The sequence below is a fragment of the Hippocampus guttulatus genome, chromosome 4 (assembly GCF_054856545.1).
Source record: "Hippocampus guttulatus isolate MCC_2025c chromosome 4, RoL_Hgut_1.0, whole genome shotgun sequence".
In the NCBI taxonomy this organism is placed as follows: Eukaryota; Metazoa; Chordata; class Actinopteri; order Syngnathiformes; family Syngnathidae; genus Hippocampus; species Hippocampus guttulatus.
In genome coordinates this window covers 23,682,205-23,704,335 of record NC_141264.1, presented here as the reverse complement: position 1 = coordinate 23,704,335, position 22,131 = coordinate 23,682,205, and the positions used below count along the sequence as shown (strand labels likewise).

Genomic DNA, 22,131 nt, shown 5'->3' with positions numbered 1-22,131 from the left:
CAGGGCAGGACGCCAGCAATTTTTTTAAAGTGTCCAGCAATTGTCCTGCATCTTAAACACAACACAGTGCTTTTGGTATCAGTTCTTCCAAATTTCTCATGAGGACCAAACCCATGCATAATACAGAAATCATTGTTGACGGCGATAGAGCAACAAACTCCCCAGTGGTGCAAACCTGTTCGCAATGACCTGCAATCAATGATTGATGATTAAAGACTTTTATATTGTCTGTGCTCAGTGGTGGTTATTGACCAAGATCTTTCCCAAACTTATCAGACCCCACCCCCCCCCCCCCCCCCGTGCGATCGATATACTCTATGCTTGAGGGGATATGAGAACTCGCTGAGGGTCCAAACTCAAGCGAGAATTGTCGCGTCTGCATGCTGTGCCGTCAATCACAGACCCCACATGTGAGGGTAGCTGAGTGTGTGGCGGGGGTGTGCGCTGGCCAAGGAATTGAGGTGTCGGTAGATGTGGCGAGGCCTCAACGGTCCACTCTTCTCATTGCACAGCAGTAAGCTGGCGCCTCTGGGGAGCCCGCACGGCATTCTGCCTTCCATGCAGGCTGTGCGGGTTTCCTTAACAAGCCAACCTGGGACAAGAAAGACCAGGAACAGTCAGTAGTGAGCATGACCGAGACAGAAAAAAACCTGCTGATCAGTCTGTTTAATATTCATGCAGTGTTTCTGTAACCCACAGTTTGGTCTTCAAATCAATTAACAAAGAAAAGGACAATTTCGTTAATTTGTAAACGTGTCCGTTTGGAATGAGAGTTATCTGCTTTTGTAATCTACAGAGACAATTTAGAGTCATCAAGGAGCTAATTCAAGGGTATTCACAAACATCAAACACAATTCAGTCTCCAGATAACATAAAGGACTTTTGCAATGAACGACAATTTCCACTGAAGATCTTGAAACATTGAAGACAGGTGATCTTAAATGAGCTTAATGTGCACAGACGAACACAATTTAGTCTTGAAAGAAGCTAAAACCCGCATAGAAATTACCATTCAAGGATGGCACAAAACTGCCCGACACCAAATCACCATGAAGTGCAAGAACTCATTTTGTGCATTCCCCCCCCCCCACAAAAATCAACCCACTAAATATGTCAATATTAATCGAGTTCTATGTCTGTATTGCATGTCACTTCAGAGCCATAAAAAAATTAATGAATACATAAATAAATAGTCCTACTCAAATTGTAGTTTGGCCAGGATAACACCCAGTGTAAGCCCAACAAAGCAATGTCTGCCATCCAGTGGTGAAAGGTGATACTGCAACCTAAACCCTCACAGTGGACCCCTGCAAATCCATATATGTGTGTGTGTGTGTAATAAGGAGTTGATTTGGGAGCAGGAAAAAGGAAATAAAAAACATATATACTGTGTGTGTGTATATATATATATACTGTACAGTATATATATAATGTATATATATACACACACACACAGCACTCAACGCCAGGGACTGTAATTTACTGAAAGTGCTTCTCGGTAATTCCCTTTTTGTTTTTTTATTTCCTTTTTCTTGCTCCCAAATCGACACCTTGTTTTCATCCTGTGCATTTATATCGTGCTTGAGTTTCTTCATTGTTTGTGCGCAATCACTAATCAGGTGAACCGTGAACCGGAATGACGCTTGATGTCCGCTGCGAGGGGCGACGTGCTGGAGCCCACATCCTTCATTCATCATGCGTGCAGCTGCTCCATCGCCACATCGCAGCTGCTCTTTGTCCACCTCGAATCATCTCCTGCCATCGCGGTGTTTTCCTTGATTGGAAACCAATCAACGTTTTGGATTTTGGATTCGGGACTGATGTAGAAATGTGGTCATCCAGTCAAAGGTCCGTTCTCTGGCTACAAAATCTGCAGTTACAATTTTGTCCACCAGGGGCTACTGTAGTGCCAATCTGTGATCTGACGCTCGCTGTCTCCTCACCAACAGGTGCCACTGCAGCACAAACTAAAACTCAGTTGACCGTGTCCCGATGCAGGATGCAGACGCACATCGATCTCTGATCCATGAAAAGTGAAAAGCGTGTCCTTCTCCTGCCCCTGCAACATTTTAAACAACTATTTAGGGATATGACGTGATAGACCGGCAAGAGTCTGCAAGTGGTGCTTCCCAGATTGGAGACTCTCTCTGATGTACTGCACCGACGATGCAACAGGTTTGGTGTCAACCTCAAAACCCGGCAGGCCAGATTCGGCCCTCCTTTCCATTTTATGTGGCACACAAAATGTTGTCACAATTTTGTTGCTGACTTCTGTTGCAAACATTCATAATTGCGATCCGGCCCATGATGAAAAGAGGTTTGACACCCTTGATCGGCGGAGTGCTGACTAGGCTTGGAAAAAAAAAAAAACCAAGAAAAAACTTGGAAGCATCAGTTGGCTTACCTTGATGAGTTTACAACTGGTGTCAAAACCCAATTAAGGTTGCTTTGTATTGTCTTCCAAAAGGATTACGTAAAATCCTGGAAACAGGTGTCCACTGGCTCTCTTCTTCTTCTTTCCTGAAATGCTTTGTTTCAGCCAAATCAATCATGTCACTGAAAGAAAAAGAAAAACCGCCGACCCTTGTGTGAACCGTAGCGACGTGTCCATTTTTTTCTCTGGATATAAAACCAACTGATTCCTCATTTGCGTGACTGACAACTGTGATCAACGTGAGTGATGGGGCTGCTAGTTTATGTAATCTGGCAAATCAAGCGATTTCGTCGGCGGTGCGTTCAGTGCAGCCACAGATGCTGATGAACAGTACGGTACCTCTCGAGTTTTCAAAAGCATGTCAAAACCCAAAAAGTCAAGGCCTCTTTTTCCGTCACTCCAATTTCTAGCCGGCAGCCTTGCTGGGAGTCACTCGACATTTGATACCACCGCTTTGTTGCGTTGCACTTGACGTATAGTGCCGGGGTCGTTTGTTTCAGGTCTAATTCTCGCAGTTTTGAACTGAGGTCCAGCTTGGAGTTCGGTGGCTGCCGCTCGGGACCGCTCGGGTATGAAAGACTCGATGGCCATCGCGAACTTCGTCGGACTACTCTGGAGCCTTTACTTATGCTTTTCATTAGAGACAAAGGAGAAACTCTTTGGTCCTGTGCCGCATGTGGTTCTGTTTAGAGCAGGTGAAACAATGTCGGAAAATGGATCCGTCATCCAGCGCATTCCAGAGACCAGTGAGGAATGGCGCTGGATCACAGAAGAGCTCATCTTGAGGTGAAGGAAGTTGGAAGGATCCTCTCGCGGGTGTTACATTTCCAATGCGCTGTCTCGCTCTTCTTCTGAATGTTCATTTCATTCAAAGAGCGTTCAGTCTTTGAGATTTGCGATTGAGCGCTCCTAGTTTCGGACCAGTTCCAGTTCCGGGAAAGCAAATCCACACCTCGATCTCATCTGACGGGCAAAATAACTTTTTAGCCGAAATGGCAGAATAACGATGGTGATAAACACATCAACAAAAACATTGTTGACAACGCATGTGTCAAGTCATTTAATGCTGATTAGCACTCAGAAGTCCATCGAGCTAATCTTCTTGCTCCCGTTCTTGCGACCAATTACAAGAAAGAACAATATTCATGTCGATAATGCTGGTGCCTGCGTAGGTTTTCTCCGGGTACTCCGGTTTCCTCCCACATTCCAAAAACATGCATGGCAGGCTTGCTTGAACACTCTAAATTGTCCCTAGGTGTGATTGTTTAGTACAAATAGTTGTTTGACTCTGTGTGCCCTGCGATTGGTCAGGCATTAAGTGAGTAGGTAGGGTTGTGTCGCTAGGTATGTAAAACTCAGTCAGACGGTACAATGTAGGTGGGTCCATGCATCAATATTTTGATTGGCTGATGTTAATTAGCAATTACTGAGGTCCACCGTCGACATAATGTATCACTCATTCAACAATCGCATTTAGCCCTCTTTTAAACTTCACCTACTTTAACCCACAGTTGTCGAGTTGTCATGCACCCTGTAACCTGATTATATGACAGGCTGTCCACGGTAGTCGCCGTTGTCCCTGAAAGGGTTAAAAGTACGAAAGGTGCGATACTACAAGTGCAGTTCAGCTCTGATCTGGATCATCATCATCTTCCATCAATATCTTCACAGCTTTACACATTGGCGCCGTTGAGGCATGACCCAATGTGTTGCCGAACCAGGTTCAGAACAATTTTGGTCTGCAAATCTTGCTTCGATTTTATTGGTGCTTTTTACGGCTGCAAGTGCATCCAAAGGTCGTCGCTAAACACCTCTATGACGTTAGCCGTTCACGTGAGCGAAGAAAAAAAAAATCAGGACATGAACTCGGGGTATCAGAAAAAAGAACCGCTATTAAAGATTCTTAGGTCGAAGAGTTCTCAGTGTGGCTACGGGCTTGCTTGCATCTTGTGCTCCGGATACCTGCCGACCTTTTTGGACTTTCTGTCCCACCTGAAGAAACATTATTTAGGACGTGGGGTGGGGGTGGGGCACAGTAGGGCACAAAGACAGCAATGTGTAGCTGAAACGGAATGTTATTGGCTTTCTCTTACAACTCATTCACTCCCAAAGACGTTTTTAAACGTCTTTTCAGACTTGGTCCGGATTTGGCTGGTACTGAATGAGTTAACATCATATACCGGAGCGCGTCGACACGAGATCCTGTCGGTCCGCAATGCCATCGTTCCATTTCTAGCTGCTTTTCATGAGCGCATGCCGTCAAGGTCCGGGAGGTTTGCCTCCTCTCACCATGTGGTTATAGTCAGTACATGCGGCCTCCGTCGGAAAGAATGTAGGTTAATATAGCAAGCGGGGATCTGGACATAACACTTTGCCGTTTATAGCTCAAAAGAGCAAAGGCATAGCGTGTGCCCTGGGTAGTAAATCAGTGGATGTTTTGGCATGGTGCGACCTCGTAGGCGAAGGCTTGGAGAAAAGCGCTCACGTGCGCCATGAAAGGAGAGGCAAAGATCAAAGAAAAAAACGACACGCTGCAGTATTTTGAGGTTGGGTCGAAGCCCAGCCAGTTTTGTCTGGACAGAGGATGTATATGAGAGCAATGACTTCATAGTCCGGAGGAATGAACCCCCCCCCCCCCCCCCCCCACTTCCTCCAACGGCCATGTTATGGGAAATAGAACAGTAAAGATTCCAGGGTGAAGTTATGCCAGAACCAATTGGACCGTGGCAGATAATTTTTCCCCAGTCTCCGTCTCCCAATTATAAATTCCACGGTCGGATCCAAGGTTTATATATTAAACACAGAAATAAGGGCTGACGTCGATTTCTTTTCTCTTTAGGGCTAATTGGCAAGATGAGAGGGGCCCATTTGTCGGTATGTTTTTACCCTACTCACAAATCTGACATATTCATCTAAATTACATTTGGGAACAGGCGGACATTTCGAGAAATCTTCTACGTATGTTAGAGGTTGAGTTTTCCCAACGCGTTTGCTTAAGTTTCCTCGATCGCACTTTGATCGCCGGTGGCAGTTAATATCAGGAAACAGAAGATTACCGTCAATTTGATTTGAGCTCCACGACTGATTGCACCAACTCACTTCATTCCGGCCCGTCAACCGCAGTCTGGGGTTGGGTGAGTGCTTTTCCGAATGACACAAAACAAGTTTTACTCCGGGCATTCTGACCTTCAATCAAATGAAAACGAGCAGCAAGTTGGCTTGAAGACGTCGGGTGTCGCAGCTCTGTGTCACGCTTCTCCGAACCAGGGTGCCAGGGCGGCAGATTTTCAAGTGGAACGTATCGACTCATCTATGACGGAAATATAGTTTACAGTGAATGTTTGTACACTTTTTTTGTTTTGTTGTTGTTGTTGTTTTTTTTACAGTCGTACAGTTTCTCTTCATACGAAATGTTCAAGTTATGAAACGCCTCAACAGGAAAATTTTGCATCTTGTTACGAAAGAAATTTCAAGATACGAAAGGTAAAAATACAGTATGGGCTGCTCCTCGCAGCTCCGAGTTTCCTGAACGCAACATACTTATAGCTACTCTGCCATTGGCTATTATCGAGCATCTTCCTGGCATCCCATTGGCTAAGAGGGGATCCTACCGTATCTGTCTGTGTAGATAGATAGATCGACAGATAGATCTGTGTCTATGTAGCGTTCTCGTCATTCGCCCCTCGGGCCATGAGATGTTCCGATAGTTTTACATAAATGTGAATCACCTAGAAAAAGTGTTCACCAGTCGGGCGATCGCTCACTATGCTAATGTTTGCCTTGGACATTTTTTTGAAGGATTGTTAAAAGCCGACAAAAGCAAACGTCCTTGGATCAGTTCTTGACATAAGGCCAGGCAAAAACCACTTCTGAGAGAGAACATGAACTAAAGAGGGCAAAAAACGATGAAGATGCAGTAAAAAATTAAGTGACCAAAATTTGTATTCTTTATTCTAGTTTTGTTTTCTATATCATGCACAACTCTCATTTATTGTGCAATAATCCAATTGTAACATGCATTTGTTACTTATTTTGAGGCTTTGAAATGCTTCACAAAACATTTATGTCTGAATTTTGGGGGGGGGGGGGGCTTGGAACGGATTAGGGCATTTACATGGAAAACGCGTCTCTATTACAAAACATTTTGAGTTAAGAAATTTCTTCCAGAATCAATTAATTTCGTAAGTAGAGGCACCACTGCATTGACCTGCCCCAACTAGTGAGTTTTCAATTTTCGCTTTGTGTTGCGAGCAGTGATTTCACTCGCGAGTTTCAGACACTCTGCCGCTAGAAAGTCAGAATCCGGGCCCCGTCGGTTCACGTGATTACCTCACAGTGAGCGTAAAACTGTTGTGCGTGCTTGCAGTTTTTTTTTTCTAACCGCGGTTGCGACGGAAGTTAACCCTTTGAGGGACAGCGGTTACTACAGTGGACAGTTTATTATGTTGTCAGGTTGCAGGGTGCAGGAAAGGGTGAAGTCCTGAAGAGCAGCGGCGAGTGTTGACCATTGAATTCAAACTTGACTGAAGGCTTTACTTGATGGGAAGGATTTTTTCGCTCTACTATCTTGACAGACGTCAAAAAGCGGCACCGGATGCTTGTCGATTTTAGCGTACGTGACTTCTGTTTGATCTGACTGGCAAATCGTTGGGCAGTCAGCCAGCGACTAATCCTTTTCCAAACAGTTTCGAACAGCTCTTTGCTCACCAAGAAAAAAAAGGATGTTAGGCCCAGTTGGAACAAAAATTGACAGCAGGAAGATGATCTGCCACAGACGTATTGACACAAGTGAACGATTGCATTCGCAGCTGGAACGAGACAAAGGGGAGAAATCCACCGGTGTTGGATGAACTGCTGCTCCGTCCGCCGTGCCAGCAGTACTAAAAATATGAACTGTTTCAGAAGCAACAAAGAGCGTGTCCCCTGTCGTTTTGGCTGAACCTGAGGACACACACAATCAACAGTTTCCACCGGAGAATCAGGATAATCACCGAGACTTTGGAGGCACAAAGCAGCACGGTTATACTTTGGCATCATTCTCTCCCCAATAAACCTCAACGATGAATTTATCATGATTTGTCTGTAAAAATATCGTAGTTCCCTCACAAAATGCAGAGCCTCGGAGCTCAAGGAGAATTTATTCCAGGAGCCTCATATGAAAAAAAAAAAGTACCATTTGCTGTCGAGCAACTATTGCATCTTTTACAAGTAACATTTCCAGTAACATTTTAGCATAGTTATCACGTCATGTAAGTTCAGAAAGAAGTTACATAAGTGGTGGCCACTAAAACTTGCCACTTACCACTGAATTCTCTTGTGAGCCTTTGTTTACCCAAGCCACAACAAATCCCCCCCACAATTAACTGGTTGGCAATTAAGGCAACAATGACTTATTGAGTTGTTTTTTTTTTTTTTAATATGGCGACTCACAAAGGTTCGCCACCATGCTCTGCCCCACACACAATGACAAAAAAGTCAAATGTTACACAATTTTGCATTGCCAAACCATCTGGAAATCGTCATATTGACCCTAAAACGGCCACTTACAACTAAATGGCAGACTTCGGGTCTGTGGCGTGCGAAGCACCATTGCCACACGGAGCGAGCATACGCGGCTGACGCCATCAATGACAAATGTCAAAATGTCCGTCATCAGTCGGTTACGGATAATGTTGCCGGTCGCTTTCATTTTACATCCCTCTGCCGTGTCCAAGGCTTTCTTTGATGCTCCTTGAGAAACGGCCGTGGAACGACATTATACTAAAGTCCGCAACTACTCTCTCAAGTCAGTCAGGGGCTTCTATTAAGCTAACATGCACCGAAAAAACCCCAAGCGAGCACAGTTCCGAAATCCACTGCACCTTAAATGCCTACGGCTTCTTTTGAACGGACAATTTGGAGCTGGCCTCTGAACAGAAAGTCTCCAAAAGATTGACCCTCATTGATGGAGCCAGCGCAACAAACCATGTGTTGTCCTCGTCGCCCTAACCCTTCGCAGATCATTGAATCCATTCAGGAGCTAATGAACTGTACGCTACAACCTGATAGCAGGTGAACCCGTCATCAGACGAGCACCGGTGGCCTGCGGCAACAATTGCCTCTCACCCAACAATCAACCCGGCGATGAATCATCCGACAGCTGCACCTTCACATGGGGTCCATCGGACGCAGATAGGGGAGGGAGGAGACAGGTCATGAAGAATTGCGGGTAGCAGCCAGAGGTTGGGGGTTACAGATGGAGCGTTTGAAGTCTGAGATGTTTTGGTTGAGGAAGAGAGGCAGGGGACCCCTGGAGAGGGTGTTTAAGGTTTGGGATGTGAGGCTCTTGAGGTGTTTTAGATTAGGCTTCTAATCCGTCTAACGAAGGCCAAATTTGGTGTTCCATTGTTGTGTAAACGGTGACCTTTGTCCGGGTGACACATCCAGCTCCTTGTCTTTCATCAGGACAAGCACAACTGCTAATGGAGTCAAGCTGGCAGATACAAAACAATACATCTTTATTGATAGAGCGCTTTCACAACAGCCGCAGCTGTGACAAATAAAGCGATGTGCTGGCTAACGCCTATTGTATAAACTACACCGATGCTTGATTAAAAGTATAAATATTTTCTGATCATAAATGTGCTGAACTATTAAAACTAAATTATTGTCATTATTTCATTTATTTAGTTCACTTCAGGAGTGTAGTTCAAGGTCTGCATGTTAGCTAATGACTGAAGTTAGCCAGCACGTTAGCTTGGCCATCATGTCAACAACATGCCTCAAAAGCTAATGCTAACGTAAAGAACCAAATGTTATGAATTAAGTGGATGAAATAGCTGGATATAACCTACAAGGTTGGACCGGAGTTTTTGAGGAGCAAGAGTTTTGTCATTTTAAATAAGAATAAGAGGCACTTTGTCACATCAATGGACAAAAACCTGTCAGCCCGTCCACAACTGAGTTCACCTTTGTCTTCGTTTTGGTTGTGTGATTTGCTGTTCGAGCAGCAGAGCCAGCAGCGTCATGGCAATCCTTCGAGTGAAAAGAGAAAGTTGCCAGAAATGTCAATAGTTAAGTAGAGATACGGTACATTTTGTAAAAATTTGACGTAAATACGGTAACAAAGTATTGACTGTACTGTGTCCAAATCCGGTCTTTGTTGGCCACTATCTTGCATATTTTAGACGTTTCCCCTCGTCCAACAAAACTGATTCAAATGATCAGGATCGATATCTCAGCGCTTGCTAATGAGCGGATCATTTGAAACAGTTGTGTTGGAGGAGAAACATCGAAAACATGCAGGATAGCGGCCCTCAAGGACCGCATTTGGACACCGCTGTCCCTTTAGCGTATTTTGACGAATTAAGGAGCAGAAAGTGAGTAGGAAATTCAGTTATCCATTTTCAAGTATAAGAAGTGAAAGTACAAATTCCTCAAAATGTTACTTGAGTCGAGTAATAAAGTATTCACACGACTGCTTCCTGAACCCAGTCTGCATAAATGTGCGTGGAGCCGCCGTCACATTAACATTCCCTCACCGAGATTCCCAGCTGATTAGGCTCCCGCGTCTGATCTTGGCCTAATGGAGCGATTCCGATCCAGACCCGTCCGCAAGTTGTGTTGTTTGACTTTCCGATAAAATGTTTCCGGCTGTTCATCGCCACAAATCATACGGCAAAAAGGATCCGTTACGTAGGTTGCTTGGACACAATAATCACTCTTGATTACAGCAGAGGCCATTCACAGTCCTTGCATAATAAACTGAACGATCAAGCGCGTTTTGTTTTTTCATTTATCTAAATGAATGGAAAAGAAAAAATACTGGGTGAAATTGATGAATAAAACATATGCTTTTTTCCCTGCTAGAATTTAAAACATTCCCTTTAACAAAGAAAAAAAAAAAACAAGAAATAAGAATTAGAGCATATTTTAGGGAGCTGATATTTTGCCTGACTAAAATTTGCCTCCTTTAGCCAGAGCTCACCCCGCCACGTATACTCCTGGGCCAACGGCGAGTGCGAATTTCCTGAAAGGGGAAGTCTCGTCCGCCCAAAATTGAATGAATTAAGCAGCCAAATCCACCTGTGTTTTGCCATTTCAGTTGTCACTGGCTGTCAACTGAAAATGACATCACAGTGCCTCAGGGCTGAGGTAACAACCAATCACGGGTTGACCTCTTTTCTGGGTGTGCTCACAAGCTGAGCTCTTGGGCACCATGATGTCTTTTTTGGTTAAATACAAAACACCAAACAAAAAAAGGTGACACATAATGGCTCAGTTTTTCTTTGCTTTTTTTTTTTTTGTTTGTTTTGTATTTATTACATGACTGCCATTATTCCCTCCATACTTACAACAGAAGTTAATTATTTTAGCCCGTTTATATCACGGCATCTACCTATTCATAAACTTGTGCGGCTGTTAAGAACGTTAAAAATTGATTGTAGAGTTAATACAAGGTTTGTGGTGGTGAGAGTTTGATACCGGGAGCGAATTATGCCAAATATATTTCATCTCAACGGGTGACCGTATTTCATTTCAGTTTTTATGGTGGCAAAACTTTCACCCTAGGAAAAGACTCATGATATTTCCATTATTTCTAATAGGGGAGACATTTTGCTTGAAAGAACCTCTTGGAATGGACTAAGTTTCTGAGAGCTCACTGTTCTTACGGGAATCTAAAAAAAAAAAAAAATCGAAAGACCTCCTTAATCTCATTTTGGATGATTTAAGACACAGAGGCCCAATGTTGAACAAATACCTGAGAGTCAAGACGATGAAAAAAAAAAAGTGCTCTGAGACAGTGAGGCCTTTCTCTCTAATTATGCTATTCCAGGAGCCGTAATGATCCCTTCTCTGCCTCTTTCACTCTCACTAAATAAAAAGCCTCCAATGCAGAGCTGCTGTGCCAAACCACAACTGTCCTCTCCACATCCTCTCATCTTCCCACCCAAAACGTCCCGTTGCCAAGGAGTGCACACACACATTCGTCTGGCAACTCAGCCCCCCCCCCCCGCCCCCACCCCCCACCTTTCCTTGCCATGTGCCATTGCCCTTGTTTGGGCTTGATATCGACGAGAGGAATTCAAAACAAATGTATTGCCGACAGATGTTTTCTTTTGGGCCTTTCTTTGTGCCTACTCCGTAGCGGAGGTGGCGACGGCTAAATGCGAGGTTACATAAGACGGAACTCTGGTCAACATGCCCGAATGTGCGGTAATGTGCTTTTAATTCCGATAATTGCCTTACAAGGAGATTACATTTTGGCTCAGTTGTTTTCTCGGTTTGTGTCATGACGCAATACCGACCAATTTCCGCAAAACCTGGAGGAAAGGTTCTGCTACGAATTTGGTAAAAAGATGCTAATTCAGGAATGTCTCTTATGCAAGATGGCAGGCCTGGCTTTTTTTTTTTTTTTACCAGCCTGTCTGATATCTGCTGTTGGTGCCTTTAGATACAAGTGACCCCATCAAATGTATGTGTTTTTTTGTTTTGTTTTGTTTTTTGGGGTTTTTTTGGGCTACAAGCCGTCATTTGACAATTTGTTGCTCTCACTAACAAGCACAAGCGCTGTATGGTAGTAGTGAGCTCAATTCAACTCACTGAACAATAAGCAGCAGCTCCGTAAACATTGAACAATTGATCAAAAAAAGAAGCATCAAGCTCTTTCCTGCCACTCCCAGTTTAAGTTCGCGAACCAACAAACAAACAAACAAGAAAAGCAGAATTACACATTGTGTATTTAAACCAACCGCGTCGTTTCGGAAAATCAGCGTAGCGAAATGCTCACAAACGGTGTAAAAGGCCATCAACATCGCTAACGGTTAGCATCGTTCGTCACAGTTTAAGAAGCAACCCATGAGCAAAACACGCAGGTAGACAATATAACAAGACTTACTGGCATATATTCTTTATCCTCTGTGGAAAAAATGACTAAAAACGGGGGGAATAAAAACGTACAGACATGAGTCCTCTCCTTTGCTCTCATAGTAGCCATTGTGACAGCGGCGCGAAATGCATCATGGGATATATTTCACTCCAGTGCACCATTACTTTACGATAGCAGACAACAGCAACATTCAAGTATCCTATGCATTTAATTGGAATAGGACTTGGGCGGGGTCTGTTGGCGCTTCACGAGACGACGGGGACGTAAGAACGGACAAAAACACATATTGAGTAACAGCTACTGACTGGAGTAGTTGTAGAAAAAAAAGTATTTATTCTTTTTGTGTGTCTGCATGACTCGTGGTGGCCAAGGCAGGCACACCAGAGGGAGCAGCACAATGAATTGGACTGCAGCATTTAATCTTCATGTGCAAACTGTTTAAATCTTTACTTTGTATTTGCTCTACATTTTTAAAACGTATAAACGTATTGATTGCTTTCATCTTGTGAAAAAAATCGATGAGTTTGACACCCCTGGTAGCATATTTCCTGGTTCGAAACTTAGTCGGCATGTTTCCAGGGGTGAATTCATTATTTCCTGAGCTAGGCCTCTGGGTCAGGGGTCGCGTTTGCTGCACAGTTTACAGATGGGGACCCTGGCGAGCGTTCGCAGTCGGCAGGGTCACAGAGAGTGATCCCTTTCCAAAGTGCGCATCCGCTTTAACAGGGCGTGTAATCAAAAAAGGAGAAGCAGCATGAAATATGCATCTGAGATCTGATTTATACGCGGGGTCAAAGCCATGAATGTAAAGAAAAGTGCACGGGCTGGATGTAAGCGTGGTTCAAGCGGGAAGGGACCAGGTTAAAAATAGGATGCGGGTGACGCGGGTATCACATAATGGCATCCTGGCGAGACTGCAGGCCCGATGTGCCTCATTACACGTCTTGACATCGCCGCAAGGGACAGCAAGTGAGGCGCTTGAGGCTTTTTTTTTTTGCACATGTTGGAGAGGCGGCCATTTTACAGATGAGAAAGCGAAAAGATGTGAAAACTGGAACGCGCTACATCAGAACGTTACGCGCGAGCGCACACGCGACAAATTCATTTTAACAGTTGGCGGACGATGTGATTTGTTGCTCGTCTACTCGATTAATCTCTGCCATTGTTCTAGCTAATAATTGATGGATTGATTGATTTGCAAAGCATATTCATCGATCCAAGATCCAAGATGTCATTAAAAAAAATGGATCGCTTGGTTATAAATGAAATCAAAAATATTTGTAAAATTAACCTTTTCTTAAATATATTTTAGATGTTTTCATTAATTAATTGGTCAATTGATAATTCAATTAAATCGCAAAACCCCAAATTTAGGCTTTTGGGTCAGTTCTATTCATATACACTATTAAGATATATTAATTGAACATAATATATTCATTTTCTTATTAGCTAATGGTTTAGAGTTATCGTAATCAATAAAAAAATGTAAAAATGAGCGATTCAACGTATGCATTTAAAAAGAATATTTGAGAAAACGGTCAATCCATTTGGATTGAATAATTAAAATAAATAATGTTAAAATGAGTTGTTTTGAGAATTCTAATAAAATACATTTGTAAAATGAGAAAAAAATGCATATCTTGATAAATAATAGGCTAATTTGATTGTATACGAAATTATTTTGACAAAACGCAATGTTAAAATCTGGGGGAACTGTCAACGCATTCCCACAAATACATGTATTCAAATAAATATGAGTTAAAAAAAAGTATTTTCGATTTAACACTGTGTCTTTTCCTTTTATTACATCATGACATAACTCGTGACTTAAGTATTTTTATTTTCCATTTTTTCCATTTTTTCCCCCTCCACATCCACATTTAATTATGGATGTGCGCCCTTTTCAAAAATCCACCGTGGTCCTCGCGCGCAATAGTTTGCTCACCCGTGTCTTGGTTTGTGTTCCCGCTGAAGCGACGCATTAAAAAACATTGGCTTGAAAAACAACAACCCCCCCCCCCCCCCGAGTGCTTTGTCCCCAAGTGTTTGACCTTTGGGCCGAGCCGCAGGCGCGAATGGGAGCAGCTTACATAAGCGCGCAGCTGTTCCTCTTTGAGATTATTACGGATGTGGCTGACCTATGTGAGGTGGCAGCGAGCGATAAGACGTGCGTGCGAGCCAGGGGAGTTTGTCTGCGTGTCTGACAACAGCAGAGCTGTCATTAGCGCCCTGGCGCGCTGATTACGGGTGCTGCATGCACGGCCTGTGGAAGCGCACCTGGGGAGCAGCTCACACCTGCCGTCAACCCCCCCCCCCCCTGCCTCCCCCCACCCCGTTCCTGACTGAGATCTATTTTAAGACGGCACTACTGCAGACGACTCATTTCTCAACATTTTATAAGATAAATGGGTGTTCAGAATTTTCCTTCCAAAGTTAGATTACGTTGAAGTCGCTCAGGGTTTTGCTTGATCGTTCTTTGTGCTTTTGTTGATGCCGCATTCCAGCCAGGGTTTTCAAGACAGTTCATTTTATTTTGGTTTGACTTTTTTTTTTCTTCTCATTCGCGCAGGTTCTTTTCAGTTGGTTTTTATTCATTCTGAAAGGTTTTTTGTTTTTTTTCGAAAATGCTTCATTTTAGTTTTTTTAATCCTTCCATGCACCCTGTAATTCGATAACATGATCAACTGTCCACTGTAGTAACCGCTGTCCCTGAAAGGGTGAAATAAGTTTTGTCTTACAATGTAGTTGTAACTTTTTTTTTATACAGCATATGGCGTCTTTGTCAAGTGCAAGATTAAATTAAAAAAAAAAAGGCAGTCTGTTTGTCTCATTTGTGGTTCCCTTTAGCGTATGTCACTCAATCACTCAATCTTGATGGATAAAACAAATGCAAGTCAAAGCGCTTGACATGCTGAAAATCAACCCACACATCCACGTATGAGTCTCCTTTCAAAATAAGAGCTCATGCTTGAGCGGGTCACAGATGCCACAAAATGGAAGCGTGTGAAGCGATATCAATGATTAATTTTTGCATACACAGCTAGCTCCTAAAATTGGGCGACAAATGGCTGCACACTCTCCGAGTTTCCACACCCCAAAATGCTTTGGCCTAATCCTCTGAAAACTCTGATGCAACAGCATGTCGACAACAAACATCTCACACCTTGTCCAGACACGAGCACACGGAAGGCTCCTCGCGTTGCGTAACAGCTGATAAGGAGAGTGACAGCTGAGGCTGAAGGCAAGCAATTACACTCGCTAATGATAATCGCTTGACAAGTCACTTTCGGGTTGTTTTGCATGCACTTGCACTTCCTGTTATGTCACCGTTGACAGTTCGTGTTTCAAGTAGGTGGCACGAGAAGAAAAGATGCCTTCCATTCTGAGCGATAAATGGGTTATATTTCGGAAAATGGACTTTTTAATGGCTTGTTTGGACACAGTTGGGTCTTTGGAGTGCCCGCCCACGGAAAATGTAACTACACAGTATTTCATCGTCGACCCACTCGCCACCTATCACTCCATGTGTCATTCACGCGGCACCTCCTAAGTAGGTCAATAAAAAGCTTGAACATAAATTCTGCGGACCTAAAAAGAGGACAAGTCTCCACGGCAGCTTCATATTTTTAGGGCAACCTTCTGCCACAAGGACATCGCTCGTTTTGCAGCCGGACACACATGGAGAAATGAACAAATTAGGCCTCCATCCATAACCGTTTGCAACGGCCGGCCGGTCTCATTAGAAAGTAGGAAGGAATGAAGTAGGTCGCAAGAAGGTATGGTCAAAATTAATTTTATAGAAAAATAGCGTTATAGAAAAATTTTTTGGTCAAACTTTGTGCAAGGGTAATGCTGCTGAACACTCACGGATGAAACACAGATGTGAACAATGATTCGACAGCCTATTCTGATGCAAATTTCTTTTGTTTTGTTTCAAAAAGACAAAATTTGAGAAATTTCTCCTCACAAATATATTTTAACCATGAGTGTAATTTAACTTATCCAACGCAATATAATCCATCCATCCATTTTCTGACCCTCACAGGGGTCGTGGGGCATGCTGGAGCCTATCCCAGCTGTCTTCGGGCAGTAGGCGGGGGACACCCTGAACCGGTTGCCAGCCAATCGCAGGGCACGCAGAGACAAACAACCGTTCGCGCTCACAATCACAACTTCAACAATTTCGAGTGTTCAATCAACCAACTATGCATGTTTTTTGGAATGTGGGAAGAAACCGGAGTACCCGGAGAAAACCCACACAGGCACGGGGACAACATGCAAACTCCACACAGGGACGCCAGAACTGGAATTGAACCCTGCACCTCTGCACTGTGAGGCCGACGCGCTAATCAGTCGACCACTGTGCTGCTTCTGATTGAGTCTGAAGTTTTAGAATTTACACTATTATCTGATTTTATAATACAGTGAATGAATATCTTTTCGGAGTTACATACACATCTTAATTACAGATAACACGAATAGAAAAAGCCTAACGTGTTTTTACGTTTGGTAGAATATTTCAACATCATTTGTGGTATCATCTATCAGTTGAAGCGCGGCCTGTCGTCCATGTGTCATACGATTAATTCATGAATCCAGAAAAGGACATTTTGTAGCATTTCCTGCGAAATGTCCATTGCCTTGAATGAAACGTTCGCACCGGCATACATTGCGAACCGCCACGTCCGCCAATGCGAAATTGCATCCCGTCAAACAGGCCATCCGTCAGGGAACTTAAATACGTGGATGTGTTACGATGCAGGGATTTCCGCATGACTGCAGTGTTTATTCTTGGTTTGATTTAAGGAGGTGTTTTTTGTAAGGTATGCGTGGGGGGGGGGGGGGGGAGGCCCTTCGGAACTTTAACCGCACAAAGGGTAGAAAGCGGGATTTCATTTCTGCAGTGTAGTGTTGCTTTCCTTCACAATAAAGTCAGTGTGAAACACATCTAAGCTTACTGCAGGGCCCAAATTAATGCGGGGCGGTGAGTAGCCGACGCGGCCATGCGGGTCAAACCCAGCGAAACCTGAGCTGCTAACTAGAGTCGTTAAGATGTGAACTACTCGAGACGTTTGACTTTTGAGACTGTGAGGGTAACGAAGTTGATTTTTTTTTTCTTCAGGTTTTAAAAAGAGTACCCAGTTGCATACAAAGAACACTAAAAACGGAATGACCATCCATCATGTCAGCAATGGTGACCCAAGTGCTGAAAGTGCTCAATTCAGAACACGGGCTCAAACGATCCCAACAATGAACACCACAACCAGAATGAGGGACTCGATTCACCAAGAGAAAAGGTACATAAAAATTGAGAAGCCCAATACGATGTACAGTGATGTCTCAACTTACGATTTACCCGACACACATAGACAGATGATACAACAATACTCACCGGCATATATTCTTTATCCTCCCTGGTCGCCAAGGCCTGCACATCAGAAGGCGCAGTGCAAAGTCAATGAACATTGAAATGTAATTGTGATACACAAATTGTTTAATTCATTACAAGCTATGTAATTATGCTGTTCCTGTATATCATTTTTACAATGCTCGGGCGTACTATTTTCTTCTTAAAAAGACCCCCCAAAATTGGCGGTGATTTTTTTTAGAGGTCTGGAATGACTTAACGGCATTCTATTCATTACAGTGGGGAAAGATGATTTGAGACAAAAATGTTTTAAGTTATGAACATGCTCATGGAATGAAATAAACTCAGGGTAAAGAAACCGAAACACGCATTCTTTATTTTAGGGATAATGGGTTTGGGTCAACACCACTGCCTTCCAGGCAAGAGGTCCTCAGGACTGTTGAGGATAGATTTCAATGTGTTTGTTTTCAGTCTGCTCAATTTTTTCCCCATCACTCGTTCAGCATGCTTTACAAAACAAACAAACAAAAAAACACTCAGCCCTGAAACTTGCTGTCGACCAAAAAAGTCATCACAGTGCCTCAGGGCTGAGGTAACGACCAATCACGGCTCACCTGTTTTCTGGATTTGGTCACGAGGCGTTTTCAAGACGAGCCCTTAGGCACTCTGATGTCTTTTTCAGTCAACGGCAAGTGGCAAAATGGCCGCTCCCTGAGATAGATAAAAGTGGAGGGTTAGGCCACTGACAAACACAGTTTAAAACTTGAATTCAGAGATACGTTCTTGTACCATGAAACGGAGCCTGAGGTGCCACTGGTGGAACTCGTACCACACTTGACACATCACTGTGAATGGAGTGACAAGTTAGGAGGAATTTTGATTGTGGGTGTGCACAAAGGTGTCATGGAGGCAGGGTGGGGAGGTGTGTTTGTAAAACTCATATCCTCTTCCATCTGGGCCTCATTGAACGCAGCATCACCAAGTCTCATCTGAGTTATGCAACGCCGTTAAAAACATTTCTCCATATGAGGTGCTCATTCAGGGGGTCACGTATCACATCATCACTGCCAGGTCAAGCTTTAGAGTTGCGATTTCGGGCCGGGGTTGAAGTGCCTCTCACAGGCCATTATGGAGGTGACTAGAAGGTTGAGCTTTATGGACCGAGCAGGCAATGTTCCACAGAGGAGGTGTTCTAATATGAGTTCTCTCTCTGCGGCAGTGGGTTTATTGTTCCAGTGAAAGGGGAGAGGATTGATGCCTATAGGTAGCAGGGCCGCCGGTTGTCTGGAACGTATTACACGTCCGTCTCCTACTCATGAAACTCAAAAAAAAAGAAAGAAAAATCACAACACGGCGCTCCCCATGTGGTCCCCCCTCTCGACATGCGGCGTCGTGTTACGGTGGGATCAAGCCGTCGCACGCTAACCGGCTGAGCGTGGGACAAACAGTCACATGGTTTCTTTGGAGAAGGTCACTTTTGGTGCTGATTCATCTTCCGCATCGCTTCGCTCCATCTTGACCGGTCTTGCCACAGTTACCTTGAAAAAGTAACTTAGTTACTCTATCGCTGGCTGCCGGACAAACAGCTCTTTACTCTCGCTTCCGCACCTATTGTGAAATTTGAATCTTCAATGGATCTCACATTTCAAATTTGATGTAGAATTTGCCCCACAATGAGGCTTAAGATGGCTTGAAAGCATATTTTTCAGCGAAGTGGAACTTCACCGTGATGACCCACCACCCCTTAGCCTTGCAATGCACATGACTCATAAACTACAGAAAAGCCACAGCATGTGTTTCACAAAACCCAGACTAATTTTTTATGTGTATACTAATGTGTCACCCACGTCAGGTCGCCTTCCTTTGAATGGAAACTGCACTGAAAACACAAGCCCCCCCTTCGCCAAATGCAGGCAGACCTTGGTCGGAGGAACTTTCAACAGGTGGCAGTGGGGGGTGTGGGGGGCGGGGCGTACAGTATTACTGCGCTGACCGTGATGATGCAATGGAGATGTGTCGCTAATTTTGAGTGGGCAGGAAATTGAGGTATGCTTACGTAAGGCCGAGGTGTTTACAGGCATGAACATCAGCAGATTTGGTCAAGATTGACTGAATGTTCAAAAACAAAACAAAACAAAAAACTGAATTATAATTACATCCTTGTGAATACTGCACATATGATACAAGCCCAAAAGTCTGAAATGGAATGTTAGCGCCATAGCGAGAGGCTAACACACAAAAAAACAAAACAATGGGGTCCAGAGGCAACGGATCTTTTTGACTTCTGTCAACATTATTGGAATGCCAGAAATAACAACAACAACAACAACAAAAAAGCCTTTTGTTCTTTGGCGCATGCATCGGTGCGAGCAGCAGCTGCATGCCAGCTGTGCACATGTGTGTGATAAGCGAGGAGGATGTTTTGAAGCGCTACCTGGCCGTGGGCGATCTGTCCGAGTCTGCTGGCATTTGTGGAATCTCTTTGTACGCCCGTGCTTTGTTTCAAGACACTCAAGCACCCCCCACCCACCCCCACGTCTCCCTATTTCACATTTTACGGCAGTCTGTCCAAAGCAATCCGGGGGCTAAAGCTACAAAGGGCCTCAGCTTAAAGTGCTCATCATGTTACCTTTGTTGCTTTACAGAATTCACCACTTGCACAAGCTCGCCGTAACTCAGCCGGCGCTTGAAGGAGCTGTGCTCTACGGTCCCACCAAAAAAAAAAAAAAAAAGTCTTTTTAAGCACGGCTGTCGCTCGTAAACACGCGCTTGAGTGCCGGCGCCGCGCCCGTGTAACGTATCAGCTCATTCTAATCCAAACAGAACTCTCAGTGGCTCAATCAGCGCTGGCGTTGCTGGCAAATGCATTCTCCAAAAAAACAAAGCTCCGGGCCCGACCGTGATCTAAAGGCTACCGGGCCCTGGTTTGATTTATTATTGTGGGAGTGATTGAGCCTAAACACACGCATGCAAACACAGACGCGCACAATAACCGCAGTCTCGAACGCAGCTGCACACATGGCATGTCAGAGGAGGTCTCAAATGAATTGGTCAATTGTTGGTAATCATGAGATCTATATTCCCCCCCAACCGCTTCCTCCTCTCCCCTACCATCACGCTCTCACAATCTGGCTCACATTATGGCCGTTCCCCGGGGGGAAGAAAGAGCCCCGATTTTTTTTTAATTTTTTTTAGAAGGACATACCTGGAAGTCTGTCAAACTAGAGAAATGCGGGCGCCCCCAATGACCGCGCGGAAAGCAAAAGTATAACTACGGGAGGAAGTGGCGTCAACATCGCCGCAGAAAACTCTGGAAAACAAGTCGCGTTGATGACAAACGGACCATTTGAGTAAAAAGGGGATGGAGCATCGAGAGTGTACGCGCTTGGAACATATAAGCTAGCATACTGACTATTAGCCGGTTAGCATTTTATCCAGTCTCGAGAGCTTTTTTTTTTTTTAATGGTGCGTGGCTGCCATGTAGGATGCAAAAATGTAATGGGACAGTCTTAACAGATGGAAATGAGCATATTCAAATATGTAAACGTGTCCGTTCCGTTGACTATCAGATACCAGAAACTGTACCTGGTCGTACCCGCTTTTGCTAATCGCAAAGCATCAATAGTCTGAAGGGTAAGAGCGCCGCACAGGCCTCCAGCCAGCTCATATTCACAACAACAGGAAGAACGCACGGCTCATTTTGGATCAAGTGCTGCTAAAAATAGCGCTGCAAACATTTAGCTTATGTAACACAGGTTCTCACGTTGCCATGATTTTTGGAACATTTTCTTTGGCGTTCGATGTCAGAAATCAGAACTACTATTTGCTGCTTGACGTTGTCAGAGTAAGAAATATAAATATTGTATACCCAAGTCAACAAGTTAAGGCCCCATCATAGTCGTACATAAATGGCTTTCAGTTTATAACTGGGGCAATTTCTCCACTCGGCAAAGCCCTTTACGCTTCAGCCACTGGAGCTGATGTGTAATTCCAATCGTATATTTCTACGAGAGAAACCCCAAACCAGAACTATACGCTAAAACGCACCATAAAAGTTGCTTAACAAAACAATGACCCCTTTCAATGATTATCTCATCAACAATCTATCGATTCGGGCCATCCTTCTCCTAATGAGATTGATTGACTGGTTAGCTTTTATGCAGCTATGGGGAAAACCACCCAAATTGAAGACAGACACCGTTTCTGGCCCGAGGTGAGATCTCAAGTGCTGTTACAAAGCACACGAAATGTGAACATGACCCAAGTAAAACTGTAGCTTGTGTTCTGCGCACAAAATGTCTTTGCGGTGGCGGCGGCGGCGAAGGACTATGAGGATTAGAAATCAAATGTACCCCCCTGGGGTCTCATTGATGGTGGGCTGCCACTGTTAAGGCCACATTAAATCTTGGCCCTTCCCACTTGGTTTTACCAGGGTATCGTTTTCAGGCCATCACACGGCGA

At 44.1% G+C, this 22,131-nt stretch overlaps 1 long non-coding RNA gene across 1 annotated transcript in view; it reads right to left on the bottom strand.

The window, feature by feature from the left end:
* Window positions 1-22,131, bottom strand: part of LOC147206708 (uncharacterized) — a 25,479-nt gene extending 3,348 nt beyond the window's left edge. The window contains exons 1-5 of the long non-coding RNA XR_015100771.1: window positions 18,460-22,131; window positions 18,285-18,381; window positions 17,695-17,730; window positions 2,405-2,556; window positions 404-2,059 (exon numbers count right to left, since the gene is read on the bottom strand). This is a non-coding gene — a long non-coding RNA (uncharacterized LOC147206708). The remainder of the gene's footprint in view (window positions 1-403; window positions 2,060-2,404; window positions 2,557-17,694; window positions 17,731-18,284; window positions 18,382-18,459) is intronic.